The sequence below is a fragment of the Amphibalanus amphitrite genome, unplaced genomic scaffold (genome assembly GCF_019059575.1).
Source record: "Amphibalanus amphitrite isolate SeventyFive unplaced genomic scaffold, NRLGWU_Aamphi_draft 000785F_arrow, whole genome shotgun sequence".
NCBI lineage: Eukaryota > Metazoa > Arthropoda > Thecostraca > Balanomorpha > Balanidae > Amphibalanus > Amphibalanus amphitrite.
In genome coordinates, this window is record NW_024882279.1 from 94,138 (window position 1) to 106,236 (window position 12,099).

Genomic DNA, 12,099 nt, shown 5'->3' on the forward strand with positions numbered 1-12,099 from the left:
ATTGTTAGAGAAAATTGCATATAAAATCTTCCATTTATGCTTTTTTTATCGTTTGCATAATATGTTCTTTTACTAAGCTAGAAACACTAATTACAAATAGTTCCCGCATCTCGTCAAGAACAATAGGAAAGGCTTGAAGTGAATAGAATAATCTAAATGGTTTTGTAATCTATGTGAAGACACTTCTAAAATTGCCTGTAGAAATATTGAAGGCAAAAGTTCAACTTTTTCACAAGACGGATGTCTATAAACCTATTCAACGTGTGACAACTCAGCCGGTATTTCGTCGCCTACAGCCAAGCTTTCCCTAGTGACCGATAGAGGCGCTGCTATCGATGTCCGCCCGTGCCGCCTAACGATTCAATAAGTCGCTCCAATCTGTGAAAGTATCTTAGGGCGTAACTCCAATTAAATCGACGACACGAAGATCTGCTATCTAATTAATTGATGGTTCCCCATAACCACTGTTTACATTCCGACGTTTAAAATGCACGAGATGGCGTCAGTTGTGTCAGCTACAATATATCTGGAAAACCATGTCTCGGAGCTGCCTCCGGCCAGACATTACTCAAACGTGTCTCTTTAGCAGTGGTAGAATGGAAAGCCCGGGGAATACTGCGTTATCGTAGCAGCACAGGACTTCTATCCGTGCATGCATCAACACACATTTTGATGCTGTACCGCAGAACATCATTTCGCCAAAGATACTGCACCGCAGTGCGCCAGAACGCCTGTAGATATACTGTACCGCAGTACACTAGAACGCCTGTAGGTAGGTATATTGTACACTGTACAGCAGTACACGAGATTACCTGTAGAGCAATACATACAATACGCGCCTGTAGACATACTGTGCCGCAATACACCAGCGCGTCTGAAGATACTGTACCGCAGTACACCGAACGCCTGTATATAATTATAGGTGTACCGCAGTACACTAGAACGCCTGTAAATATACTGTACTGCAGTACACCAGCGCGCCTGAATCACTTTTGGTTAAACGCGATATCTCAACGAAATACTTCCCTAGTCACCATGCAGCACATGAGCACACCTGTCGAATGACATAACACATCTCAGTATCACGGTCCCAAACCGTCCACATGCCGTGCCCAGTGCGGAGGCTGGGTCGAGCCGCTGCATTTGTCCATGCAGTAGGCATGCACTTGTGTACCCATACCCAGTCCAGTCTGCAGCACCCACTACTCAGTACCCAGTCCAGTCCGCTATCGGGCCGGCCGGCCGGGCAGGGCCGGGTCTGACCGCCCGATAGCGCCCGGGGCGGGTCACGTAGACCGGAGCCAGCCGGCCAGCCGGCCGAGCCGAGACCGGGGAGAATGTGCTGAGTCCGAGCCGAACGAGCCGCCGCAGTCAGCGCGCTGTGACGAGCCTGTCCCCGGAGGTCACCACGGGAGGAGCTAACGGAGCCGCAGGACCCGTCGTAGACGACACCAAGGACGCAGGCAAGGACGGACACGATTTACGGACGGGTTCGGTGTAGAAAGAGTGGAGAGACACGGAGGGAGAGTAGAGAGGAGCGGATTTGATTAGGGTAATGGGTTATGCAATTAAAGAAAGAGCCTTGCTGGGAACTTAGAGATTTTTTTTACAATGAGCTGTGCTGCACGCGCATAATGTGGTGAATGATGCAAGACGTTTGCAAAGAACAATAATTTCCGTGTGCACTGTCCGCAGTGAACATCAGGAAAAACGTGAAGCATAGAGCTGTTATGCTGGTGTTATGTAACGTAATAACTTATGTGAAATGGCATGTCTTTGATATACGTTTTCAACCCGCAGATCGTGATCATCATAGTCAGAAAACAGCATCCCCGTAACATGCCGTAATTACGGTGCCTATTTCCTTTCAGAAATTGATGAGCATACAAATCAACAAATGCAAGTAATGCGCATTGCTAATGTACGGCCATGCACGACATGAGCTTTACCGGCATGCACTTGAGTTACGGGGTCTAGTCGCGCATGGTTCAAGTGACCCTCGCTCTGTTGATTCAAGACTACATATCTCTCGTCAGATAGGAGGTCGGATATCATCTCAGCATCGCGGCGCCCCCCGCATCCGCCTGACGGCGCCCCTGACAAACGGAGACCATTAGCGGCTCGGCGGCGGCAGCGCCGACCGAGCGGCGTGCTGCCCGCTGACCCGGTGACCTCTCGAGTGACCGGGCGACCCCCGGGCTGACCCGGCGACCCGCCAGTCAGATCGCGTCACTCCGGACCGGCCCTGGCGCGGTGAGGGATGAATCAGACGCGTCCGTGTCAGGTCAGACGTCGTGTATGTACCGCGGCAGTGGATGCATGAATAGCACATGTGGTTACCGTCCGTGGGGGGTACGGCGTAACTGAGCCGGTGAGCACCCACCCTGATCAATAATAGACCAGGTATTGGTCAAGTGAGTCAGTTCCGTCAGAGCTGACTGACTAAACAGAGCCCCTCAAGAGTACTCGTAGATCTACACTCACTTGCATGGGTTATGGAATGTGGGTAAATCCAGGAAGCACATTAAAAATCGAAGGAGAGTCTTTATAGAACCTGCGGTCAAGATTAACGGAGAAATCCATCACCGAATCCTGCGTCAGCAATGACCTTGCATCTTCTGAAACGCAGCTTTCTGCATAATAATGTCCGTCCATGGACAGTGGACAGGATACAGAAAACTGTGCCTATGGGTAAGCACTCGAGGAAAACACAGCATTCGCGTCTAAAATGCCACATTACGTCGGCACAATTAGGCGCGGGTCGACCTCAAATGACGCTCGATACACGAGAGGGCGCAGTAACTGCCAACCTCATTGCAGGTCAATCGGCCTATCCTTGTCGCTGGCTTGCGCCATTGGAGATATATGTGTGCAAATCACCACCCATGAATCAATTTATTCATAATTGGTGCAACCCAATATCCCGTCTGCTCATGTGAAACTGTGGGGGAAATGGATCGTTAAATTGCAGGCGAGATAGAGGCGGACGGCAGATGCATTCAGAGTAAAGGGTGAACTCAGCATCAAACTGACCGTTAAAGATGGAGAAGATGCATCCAGCGACGAGAAATGAATACAAATAATAGAACAAAACATGGGTTTTGAGAAAACGATGGGAGAGGAAAATAACGCAGACCGACCAGCATTATTGCGCTCGCGAAGGTCATTCCTCTGTCTGTGAGGCCAATGCGTCAAAACCAAGCAACAGATCGGATCAGTTTGAGATAGTGAGGAAAAAAACATTTCATGAGCTTTTTAAAGAGTCTGAGGAAACAAGGCAAGCAGTCAGCAGAACCATACTGCAAGCACGTCGGAGGTATGCACGGATTGAGGTATATCATGGGCACGCCAATCTTCTCGTCTACACTCATCGCACCAGACTGTCGGTCCGATGTCGGCCGCTCGGCGTTGATGGCGCCGATGACGGCCGTTCGGCGTTGATGGCGCCGATGACGGCGGCGCCGCCGGTGGCCGCGGGGCGTCCGTAACGAGCCGAGCCGAACCGGAGCGGCGCGACGACTGACCAGTCACGGCGCACGGCTCGGAGAGCGGCCTGGCCGACACGACGTGTCGACTGTCGACAGGTGGCCGATAGCCGTCGGACCGGCCGGCCCGCGCGGACCGACAGAGGTGGACCAGAGCGGCCAGCGGGTCCAGAGAGTGGGGGAGCGGATATACAGAGCGACGCAGCGTGTCTTATGTAAGACGATGTGCGCTGAGGGGAACGCACGGGATGCACAGGATGCCCCGAGGAGGGCAGTCGGGCAGTTGTTGCAGCCATGAGTGCAGCGCAGCCCCAGTGCAGCGGCCTGGCGCATTCCCCGCGGAGCCGGGCGCGCTCGGCTGACCGGGGAGCGACACTGTTAATGAAGTCGGTTACCTGGCGAATGGTGCTGTAAAACGCCCCGAGAAGAGCCGCGAAAGGCCGACCGTCTGAATTAGGGTGATGAGGCGGTCACTATTCGGCACTCAAACCAGTGGTGCTGACGGTGTAGACATGCAAGCGGCGCGGACCGGGTCCGGCCGGCCGGAGCGCGCTGCTCGGCCTCGGCCCGCTCTCAGAGGGCCTAATTTGAAGTGTGCACACACACTGTAAAGCTGCGGCCGCGCCGAGACCGCTCGTTACTCGGCCTCAGCTGCTCAGAGGCCGCCCTGCAAGGACCACTTACCAGGTAGTCTCGCAACCTTCCCCACCGCCACCTATCTTATCTAGTACTTAGCGCTGCAACAAATTCATTGTCATGTAGCGCTCGGCTTTGCAGCTCACAGGGGCTGTGTTGGAAATCTGTCAGCAGCTAGACACGAATAAAGCTTATCTGTTTATGAGTGTGTTCCGTCGGCACAAGTGTCGGTCAGTGACTGTTTATTACACTGGCAGACTACAGTACGGGCCGCGCTGTTCAGTAATCCCGCGGAGGAGGCACGGGCCTACCAGAGCTGGTTGAGCGCCGTGAAACCACCCGCTGAACTTGCTGCGAATGGGTTGGTCAGGCAGTGCCGTCAGGGCGCGCCAGCGGGGATTTTATTTATAGAGCGCCCCAGCGGCCACGGACGAAGGTCAAGGAAACTCGGTCCCTCGCCAAGGGCTGTCAAACGCAGCGTGCCACAGCAAGTATGTTTTCGCCGGTTAGCTATTTATTTCTCTTTCATAGCCGGTTTGGGGAGAAGTGCAACAAATTGCATCCTCGCTTGGCAAAGCCATGACATGTGGTTCAGCAAATGTGACACACGCCATGACCTGCACCAAACCATGTGACCTGCGTCGTGACCTGCAATATGACCTTCGTTCTGTGACCTGTGTGTGGTCACTGGGCAGTGTCAGCCGTGTTACTGCGCCCGTCGGCAGCCGGTGAGCTGAGTTGAGGCCGGGGACCGGTGCGGGCGCCTGGTCCAGTTTTTGGGGCGCCCGCCGAGGTCGCTGAGTGACCCAGAGTCCGTGCGCGGCCAGTGCGTGCTCACTAGTGGAGCGGTCACCCGGTCGGCCGACCAGAGCGACAAGGTCGCCGCTGACCACTTACGCAACTGGTCAGTAATGCTGACTTTGGGAGATACGAATTAACTACCAGAGACTTTGAGTGCTTGTTAGATCTCGGCTACCGCACTTCTTGCCAGATATCAGAAGCGTTTAGGTGTGGAACTTTTTTCAAAGCTTTAGCTTTTAGTAAATCAGATTGCTTAAAAAACGTTTTTTTTTTGTAATTAAAAGACAGGCAACCACATATCATACCACAGTTTATTCAGTCGTTGAGAAAGCAAACACAAATGTTCTGCGGTTTCATGTCTTTACAGCCTTATGTTGTTAAATCATAAAACATCGATCCTGAATGACACTGAGCACGATTAGCGTTTTTACCGCCGGCTGAAGCGCGATGATCATTACAACCATCTCCGGGCGCGGCGGACTCGGCGTGCATTTATTAGGGCTAGATTCAAAGGCAGAGGCTCATTCCCCGGAGCCTGGCTGGAGAAAGCTGCCCGTTCAGGGGCCACCCCGGTTAAACTCTGTCCGGTGACACAGCCAGCGACACAGACCAGCGCGGCGACCCCTGACCGCCCCCTCTGTCACGCTCGCGCGGTCGCACGCGACGTCAAAAAACCCTGATTGAAAACGCTTAAGCACGGTTGCGTGTACGAGCGCTCTCTTTCACCGGTTAATGAGCAGATGGTGTCATTTGAGCGCACCTCAGCCTGGAGGTCGAAGCATCTCGTGCACGCACGCACGCCACGGAAATCTCTCCGGCGCACCTGCTCTCCTGACCTGTGGACGAGAGACGATCCAAACCGCCGATACAGACTCGTCTGGGGTGCTTCGGGATTTCTTCCCAGCTGGTATGAGCCTCACATGCGATTATCGTTTGTCAAATGATGTTGTCTGATCCATACGTTAGCCTTAATTGGGCCGGGTACAAGCCCACTGGACAGCGGGCGTCCATCGGGTACAAGCTCAATGGACAGCGGGCGTCCATCGATGGACAAACTGACCTGCGGCGCCGGCCGGCGGCCCATAGTTACCGAGGCGAAAAACGGCACACCGCGGCGATCAGAGGCGAGTGTGGCCACCAGCCCGGCCCGCACCGGCTCCGCCTAATTTTATGGCCGGTGTTTAGCGGCGGCCCGATCGGCTGTGGTTAGCTTATCTGCCGGCGGTGACGATACGCTCAATTAACCCACTGAGCGACGGCCCAGTGGTGCCACCAAATCGACCACCGGCCGAGCATACCTCCGGGCAAGGACCTCTCGTTGAGATATCCCTGCCCTCGAAAATCACCCGGCTCAAGGGTCTTCCTCCCTCGAAATAGCCTTCTCGCGACCCTATTTAATCGGAAGTTCCCCATCAAGCTTCACAAATCACACCCTTTTAGCCCGTCGTCTTCCCATGCTACTGAGTCGACTGAGGGCCAGCACCGTTCCGACTGGGGCGTAGCGTGTCGGGACAATTACTCGGTCTCTGTCACGGCACCGGTCGCTGATTGGTCACCGTCACTCGTGTGCCGTGTACGGTTTATGACATCTCGTGTCAGACTGCACAAGCATGCAAACCAGAAACCATGTCTAAAAGGCCATGGGGACATTTGGCGAGCAGAGGGACTCGCGCCGATGGGTGCAATCTCAGCCAAAGTGCGTTCGAACTGAATCGTACCGCAGTTTTTTATTTCTTGTTTCGATTTAGTAGTCTAAATAGTTCTAAGCGGTACATTTTAATGCTTTTCATTTTTCATTGTTTCCTTTAAATCGATTTTTCCCTAACACTTTTATCCAAACACTTTTTGAGCGAAAAAGGTCGCACTTTCAAACATGCTTACAGGTGATGACAATAAGGCGGTGCATGACGATGGTGAAACCCTATCAACAATGTATTTTGGAAGTCAATGTGCTCGAATTTCGCCACGGTTTGTGCACAATGGGCCTCCAATGAAGCAATCGAATTCCGCTACACGTTCAATCACTCGCACGTAAGCTCGAGGTAGGCGGCGCGCCATTCATACCACATCGCCTCCGTAAGCGTATGATAAAAATATGGCCGGTAAGCGCGGTCTTACCGGACATTACGATCGTCCAGCCGACAGAAATATGCAAAACACGCCTTTTACGACGCAATGCCCGTCATCAGGAATGCATCACAGGCGCCGGCCAAACTCCCAGACACGCGTTGTGAAACGAAATCCCGCAGTGAAACTGAAACAACACAAATGAAGCGTGATGGAGGCGGTGCGTCGCTACAAAATCCGGTCCTCGGCTGCATGTCTATCACTGTGGGCCGGTGCGGAGTTCGGGACTTTCACGGCACCGGATGGGTCCTGTCGGCCGGTGGGTGGCCGCCGAGCGCACGTGCCGCCCCCGGGAGGTCGTCATCGGCCCTGGGTGGCCGGCGCCGGCGGATGGACGTCATCGGCCGCTCGCGGAGCCGCTGACGGACGCTGACGGTGTAGCGGTACGGCGGGTGGCTGCGAGAAGTAGGGGTTTCACGGGCTCACAGCATGGCCGGTGTTTTACAGCGCGTTTTTACGGCGAGGTGTATATCAGATGATGTGCGGTTTTCCTGACGGTTGTGGCGGCATGAGCTGGCACTTGCCTGAATACGGCGGCCCGCTGCCGAGTGCTGAGTGATTCCTGATCACGATTTCTGATGTGACGGAGTTCTGCACTTACTATAATTCGAAGAGAAATGGCTCTGGTTCTGTACGTGGTCTGCAATATGCAAATTACAAACAACCAACAGCCGAACGCAGCTCCTTTCTATGGTTTGTGTTTATGTGCTGTAGAGGCTAGACAAGTCAAAAGAGCGCTTCATTTAAAAGCTCAACGACTTCCAGCGGGGGGGGGGGCTGAATATCGATGTCGATCTGTTTTTCAAGGTCATGTTACCACCAGTTCGCTCTCCCATACTGAAATGTATGTATGTATGTATGTATTACAATCATGGACAATCCACACGGGGCGTGGCGATTACAGTCCAGAGTCTGAGACGGGTTGGAACAATAACATGCAGGGGCAGTAGAACACAGGCATAACGATTTAATCACTGGACACTCACTCTCTATATACATACGGACAATTCAAGTCAGCGCGCCACACACGGCTGCGGGTACCCTCTCCCCCTGACATGAGTCAGCGTCGGGCGGTCGCGAACGCCGGACAGACTGCAGCCTTGGCCGCACGGGCGAATTGGGCGGGGCGCTGTTCGATGACACCGGGAGGCAGACTGTTGAGTAGCGCCGCGGCCCGGTAGCCGAACCGTCGCTTGCCTGTCTCGAGCCGCGAGCGTGGGAGGTGGAGAAGGTGGTCTTGCCGGGTGGACCTCTTTCGCGCGTCACTGTTATAAGTGAACATAGTAGCTAGTTCTTCGGGCTCGCCGTTCCTTATTATTTTCTGAGCAGTTACGAGGGTTTGAATATCGGCCATAGCTTTCGGAGGTATCCATCCAAGCGAGTCGCGGAGGCCAGAGACGTGGTCGAATTTACGGCGGCCGAAGATGACCCGTGCTGCGAAGTTCATAATTTTTTGGAGCCGGTCAAAGTTTTTCCGGGAGCCATTTCCGTAGACAGTGAGGCAGTACTGGACGCGCGAGATGACAAGTGCCGTCACGATCGTTTTGAGGATGCCGTCTGGGAGACAGTGTCGTGCGTGGGAGAGGCCGATCAGTACGCCCATGCAACGACGGCTCAGCTCGGCTACGTGTGCCTCCCAGGTGAGTGCGCCGTCGAATACAACACCCAGGTTTCCCACCTGAGTACACGGCTGGAGCTCAGCGTCACGGAATGAGACTTTGAAGCGAGGCAGTTTACGTAGATTTTGTCGACTACCGAATACCATGAGTTGAGTTTTAGAAGCGTTGACTTTCAGGGCGTGTGCGCAGAACCAGGCGTTAAGTGACGCGAGTGATGCCTCCATGCGCGAGATGAGGCTCCTAATGTCGTCGCGTGGGCCGCTCACCAATATCTGGGTGTCGTCGGCGTACTGATAGGCGGTGGCATCTCCAGCAAATAGGGAAAGGTCATTCGAGAATATTGTGAAAAGCAGGGGACCCAGCGCCGATCCCTGGAAAACGCCCACGGTGTTTGGGAGCGGTCGGGAGGTCATCTTACGGCCGGTTTTGTCTTTCAGGGACACGCTCTGCGTGTGACCATGGAGATAAGCAGAAAACCAGGAGGTCTCAATGCCGTACATTTCAAGTTTTTTGACAAGGAGTTCATGATTGATGACGTCGAAACATTTGCTGAGATCTATGAGGCACAGCATTGAGATCTCACCCCTATCGGTGGCGGCAAGGATGCTATCTGTGACTGACAGCAGTGCAGTCTCAGTGGAGTGCCGAGGGCGGAATCCGTGTTGGGTAGACGAAAGAAGGTGGTTTTGGGAGAGGTAGTGATAGAGCTGCCGATGGATTACACGCTCGATGATTTTCATGATAACGGGAACTAGGGAGATCGGTCTGAAATTGCTGGGGTCAGATGGGTTGCCAGACTTGAAGATGGGTTGGACGATAGAGTGTTTCCAGGAGTTAGGTATGTCGGAACGGGTGATTGAGGTGTTTATGATGTGCAAAATAACGTCGCCAATGGTTTGGAAGCAAGTTTTTAACATCCGGATACATATAGCGTCGGTGCCACGCGCGGCGGAGTTTCGCATGCTGAACACTGTGTGTCCGAGTTCCCCGAGAGTGATGGCTCTCGGCTTAAAATAGCATGCGCCGACTCGGGGGAGACGTACGTTTAGGTCAGTATTGATGTTCTGGGTGCTCAATTCGGTGGCGATCCGGGGCCCGACAGAAACGAAGAAGGAGTTCAGGTCGTCGGGAGATAGGTCGGGCTGAATATTTGGACCATCTTTCTTTCCAGCGATCACTGATTTGATGCATTGCCAAACTTTGTTGACCCCACGCTCGCTGATCTCGTTTTGGAGGTCGTGACGGCGGTCTCGGCGCAAGGCTGCACGGACCGAGCGGTTGAGCGTCTTGTACTCGGGAGACTCGCGGCCTAGCCGGCGTAACGCGGAGCGACGCCGGGACATGATCTCGCGGGTAGCGGCAGATACAGGGGGTGCGGTAGGGTTTCTTATCAGCACATTTTTGAGGGGGGCGTGGTCATCGAAGACAGGTAGGAAGTTATCTAAGAAGGCCTGCCACTTGTCGCCAACCGACGTCGAGTTATATACTTCCTGCCAATCGACAGTCAGCAGCTCTAGGTTGATAGAGTGAACGTCCAAACGGTTAAAAGATCTAGATTGGATGATAGATGGTTTTAAGCGCTGCTTAGGCACGTCGACGGTCACGTAGACGAATTTGTGTGGACTGAAGTGGCAATGGGCTACGCTACAAGAACGCACAAATTTTCGATTTTGTACAATACACACGTCCAGGAGAGAACCGGTAGTGAATGTTGATGTTGTCACGAGTTGATCCAGGGAGTAGAAACATGCAGGCACGGTCTGCATATCTCTTCTCACCAAGCGGGTTCGGTCTGGACTTAGTATTCGTTTCCTGTGCTCAGCACAGCGGAGATCCGTGCCGCCGTTGGTGACCACCTAACCATATGTAACTTTAGACGGTTCTGACTTTCGAGAGCAACTTTGTAAACGGCTGCACGATGGCAATGTGGCGTGGGCTGCTCTCGACCTCCTTGGTAGCGGTGAATATCAGAATGTGGTCAATGGAAGGTCTTCATGATATTTTGGAAGGCTGGGCGCGCGGCAGTGGCTGGTGGATTGCATGAAGTGAGAAAATGACGGCGAAAATGAGCGCGCTTGCTGAAAATACAGCGAACTAAATTGATCCAATGGAGCATAATAAACGTGCAAATTTACTTGAGAATATTCAGACATCAGAGTTGTCTTTAACATCTTTGATTTGCCTATGCACCAGTAAAACGCCTTTTGGGAGAAACGAGCGAGCGAGATAGTGAGCCCTGCACGTGCGGAAGGGCGAGAGGGTGCTTCCAACGGGCTTGTGCAAAGCATCCTTCTAACCGGTCGCTAGCGGTGTGCCAAATTTGAACGCAATCGGCCCAGCCGTTCCTGAGATCTGGAAGCGGCATTCTGCACGTGCGCACGTGCAAACGGGGTCCAAAATGACTTTTGCACGGCACCCTACTAACTGGTCCCCAACCGTGTACCAAATTTGAGCGCAATCGGCCCAGCCGTTCTCGAGATCTGGAAACGCCCCCTGCACGTGCGCACGTGCAGTAGCACCCTAACCGCAACACATGGGAATGCATTGCCTGGTGGGTGCCTACCTGTATGCCAACTTTCAGCGAAATCGCCCCAGTAATTACCGAGCTACTGAAATGGGAACAATTTTGGCACCTCTTATTGTTGTATTTTGCACGTGCAGTGGGGGTCACTCACATAGATGAAGAGTATCCGACCTTTGGTAGAAGGGATGCAGCTACCCTATAAAAATGACCGCAAGACAATCGCTCAAGCCGCTGCTGAGATATGGGCCTCTCAAAATCATTACTTTTGCAAAACTGCTTGAACACCCTTGACTTTTCACGTGGCACGTGCCACGGCGGTCACTGAGATGTATCAAAAGTAGTCAATTACGGGGTAGAAGGGATGGGGCTACCCAACAAAAAAGACCGCAGGCCAATCGGTCCAGCGGTTGCTGAGATATAAGCCTCTCAAAAGCGTTACAGGCCGGGCCGGGCCGGGCCGGGCCGGGCCGGGCCGCTCATACTGAGATTTTTCCGTTATATTGAAAAGACTCACTTCGCTCGCTGCGCTCGCTCGCTCGTAATAACACCAGACTTATCCTAATGACCTTTCGAACCACTCCATTAACAAACACATGCGTCTTTGAAGAAGGCAAATGGCATGCGGCGCGCACTACAACACGAGAAACAACGGTCATTACCCAACTGTGAAATATCGACAGACTGGGCCGGCATCATTACTCGTGTCATAAGCTGGACCTCTAAGGCCCTCTCGAGCTTTCTGAAGAACAACGGCGCCGCATACGTGATTTATCTCCATATTATTAAACTGGGACAGTCTGGAGCGGCTCGGCGCGGCGTGGCGCGGCGTTCTCGGCGCAGTGCGGCGCTCCCGACGCGCGGTGGGACAGCTCTAATGAGATTGGCCCGGTGGGGGGCCGACACTTCT

At 53.4% G+C, this 12,099-nt stretch overlaps 1 protein-coding gene and 1 long non-coding RNA gene across 4 annotated transcripts in view; one reads left to right on the forward strand and one right to left on the reverse strand.

The window, feature by feature from the left end:
* Positions 1-12,099, reverse strand: part of LOC122366114 (death-associated protein kinase 1-like) — a 138,843-nt gene that overhangs the window by 93,833 nt on the left and 32,911 nt on the right. The gene's annotated exons all lie outside the window — the stretch shown is intronic.
* On the forward strand, positions 8,202-9,805 carry LOC122366115. Its single transcript, XR_006253846.1, has 2 exons — positions 8,202-8,689; positions 9,106-9,805. It is a non-coding gene; the product is annotated as an uncharacterized LOC122366115 (long non-coding RNA).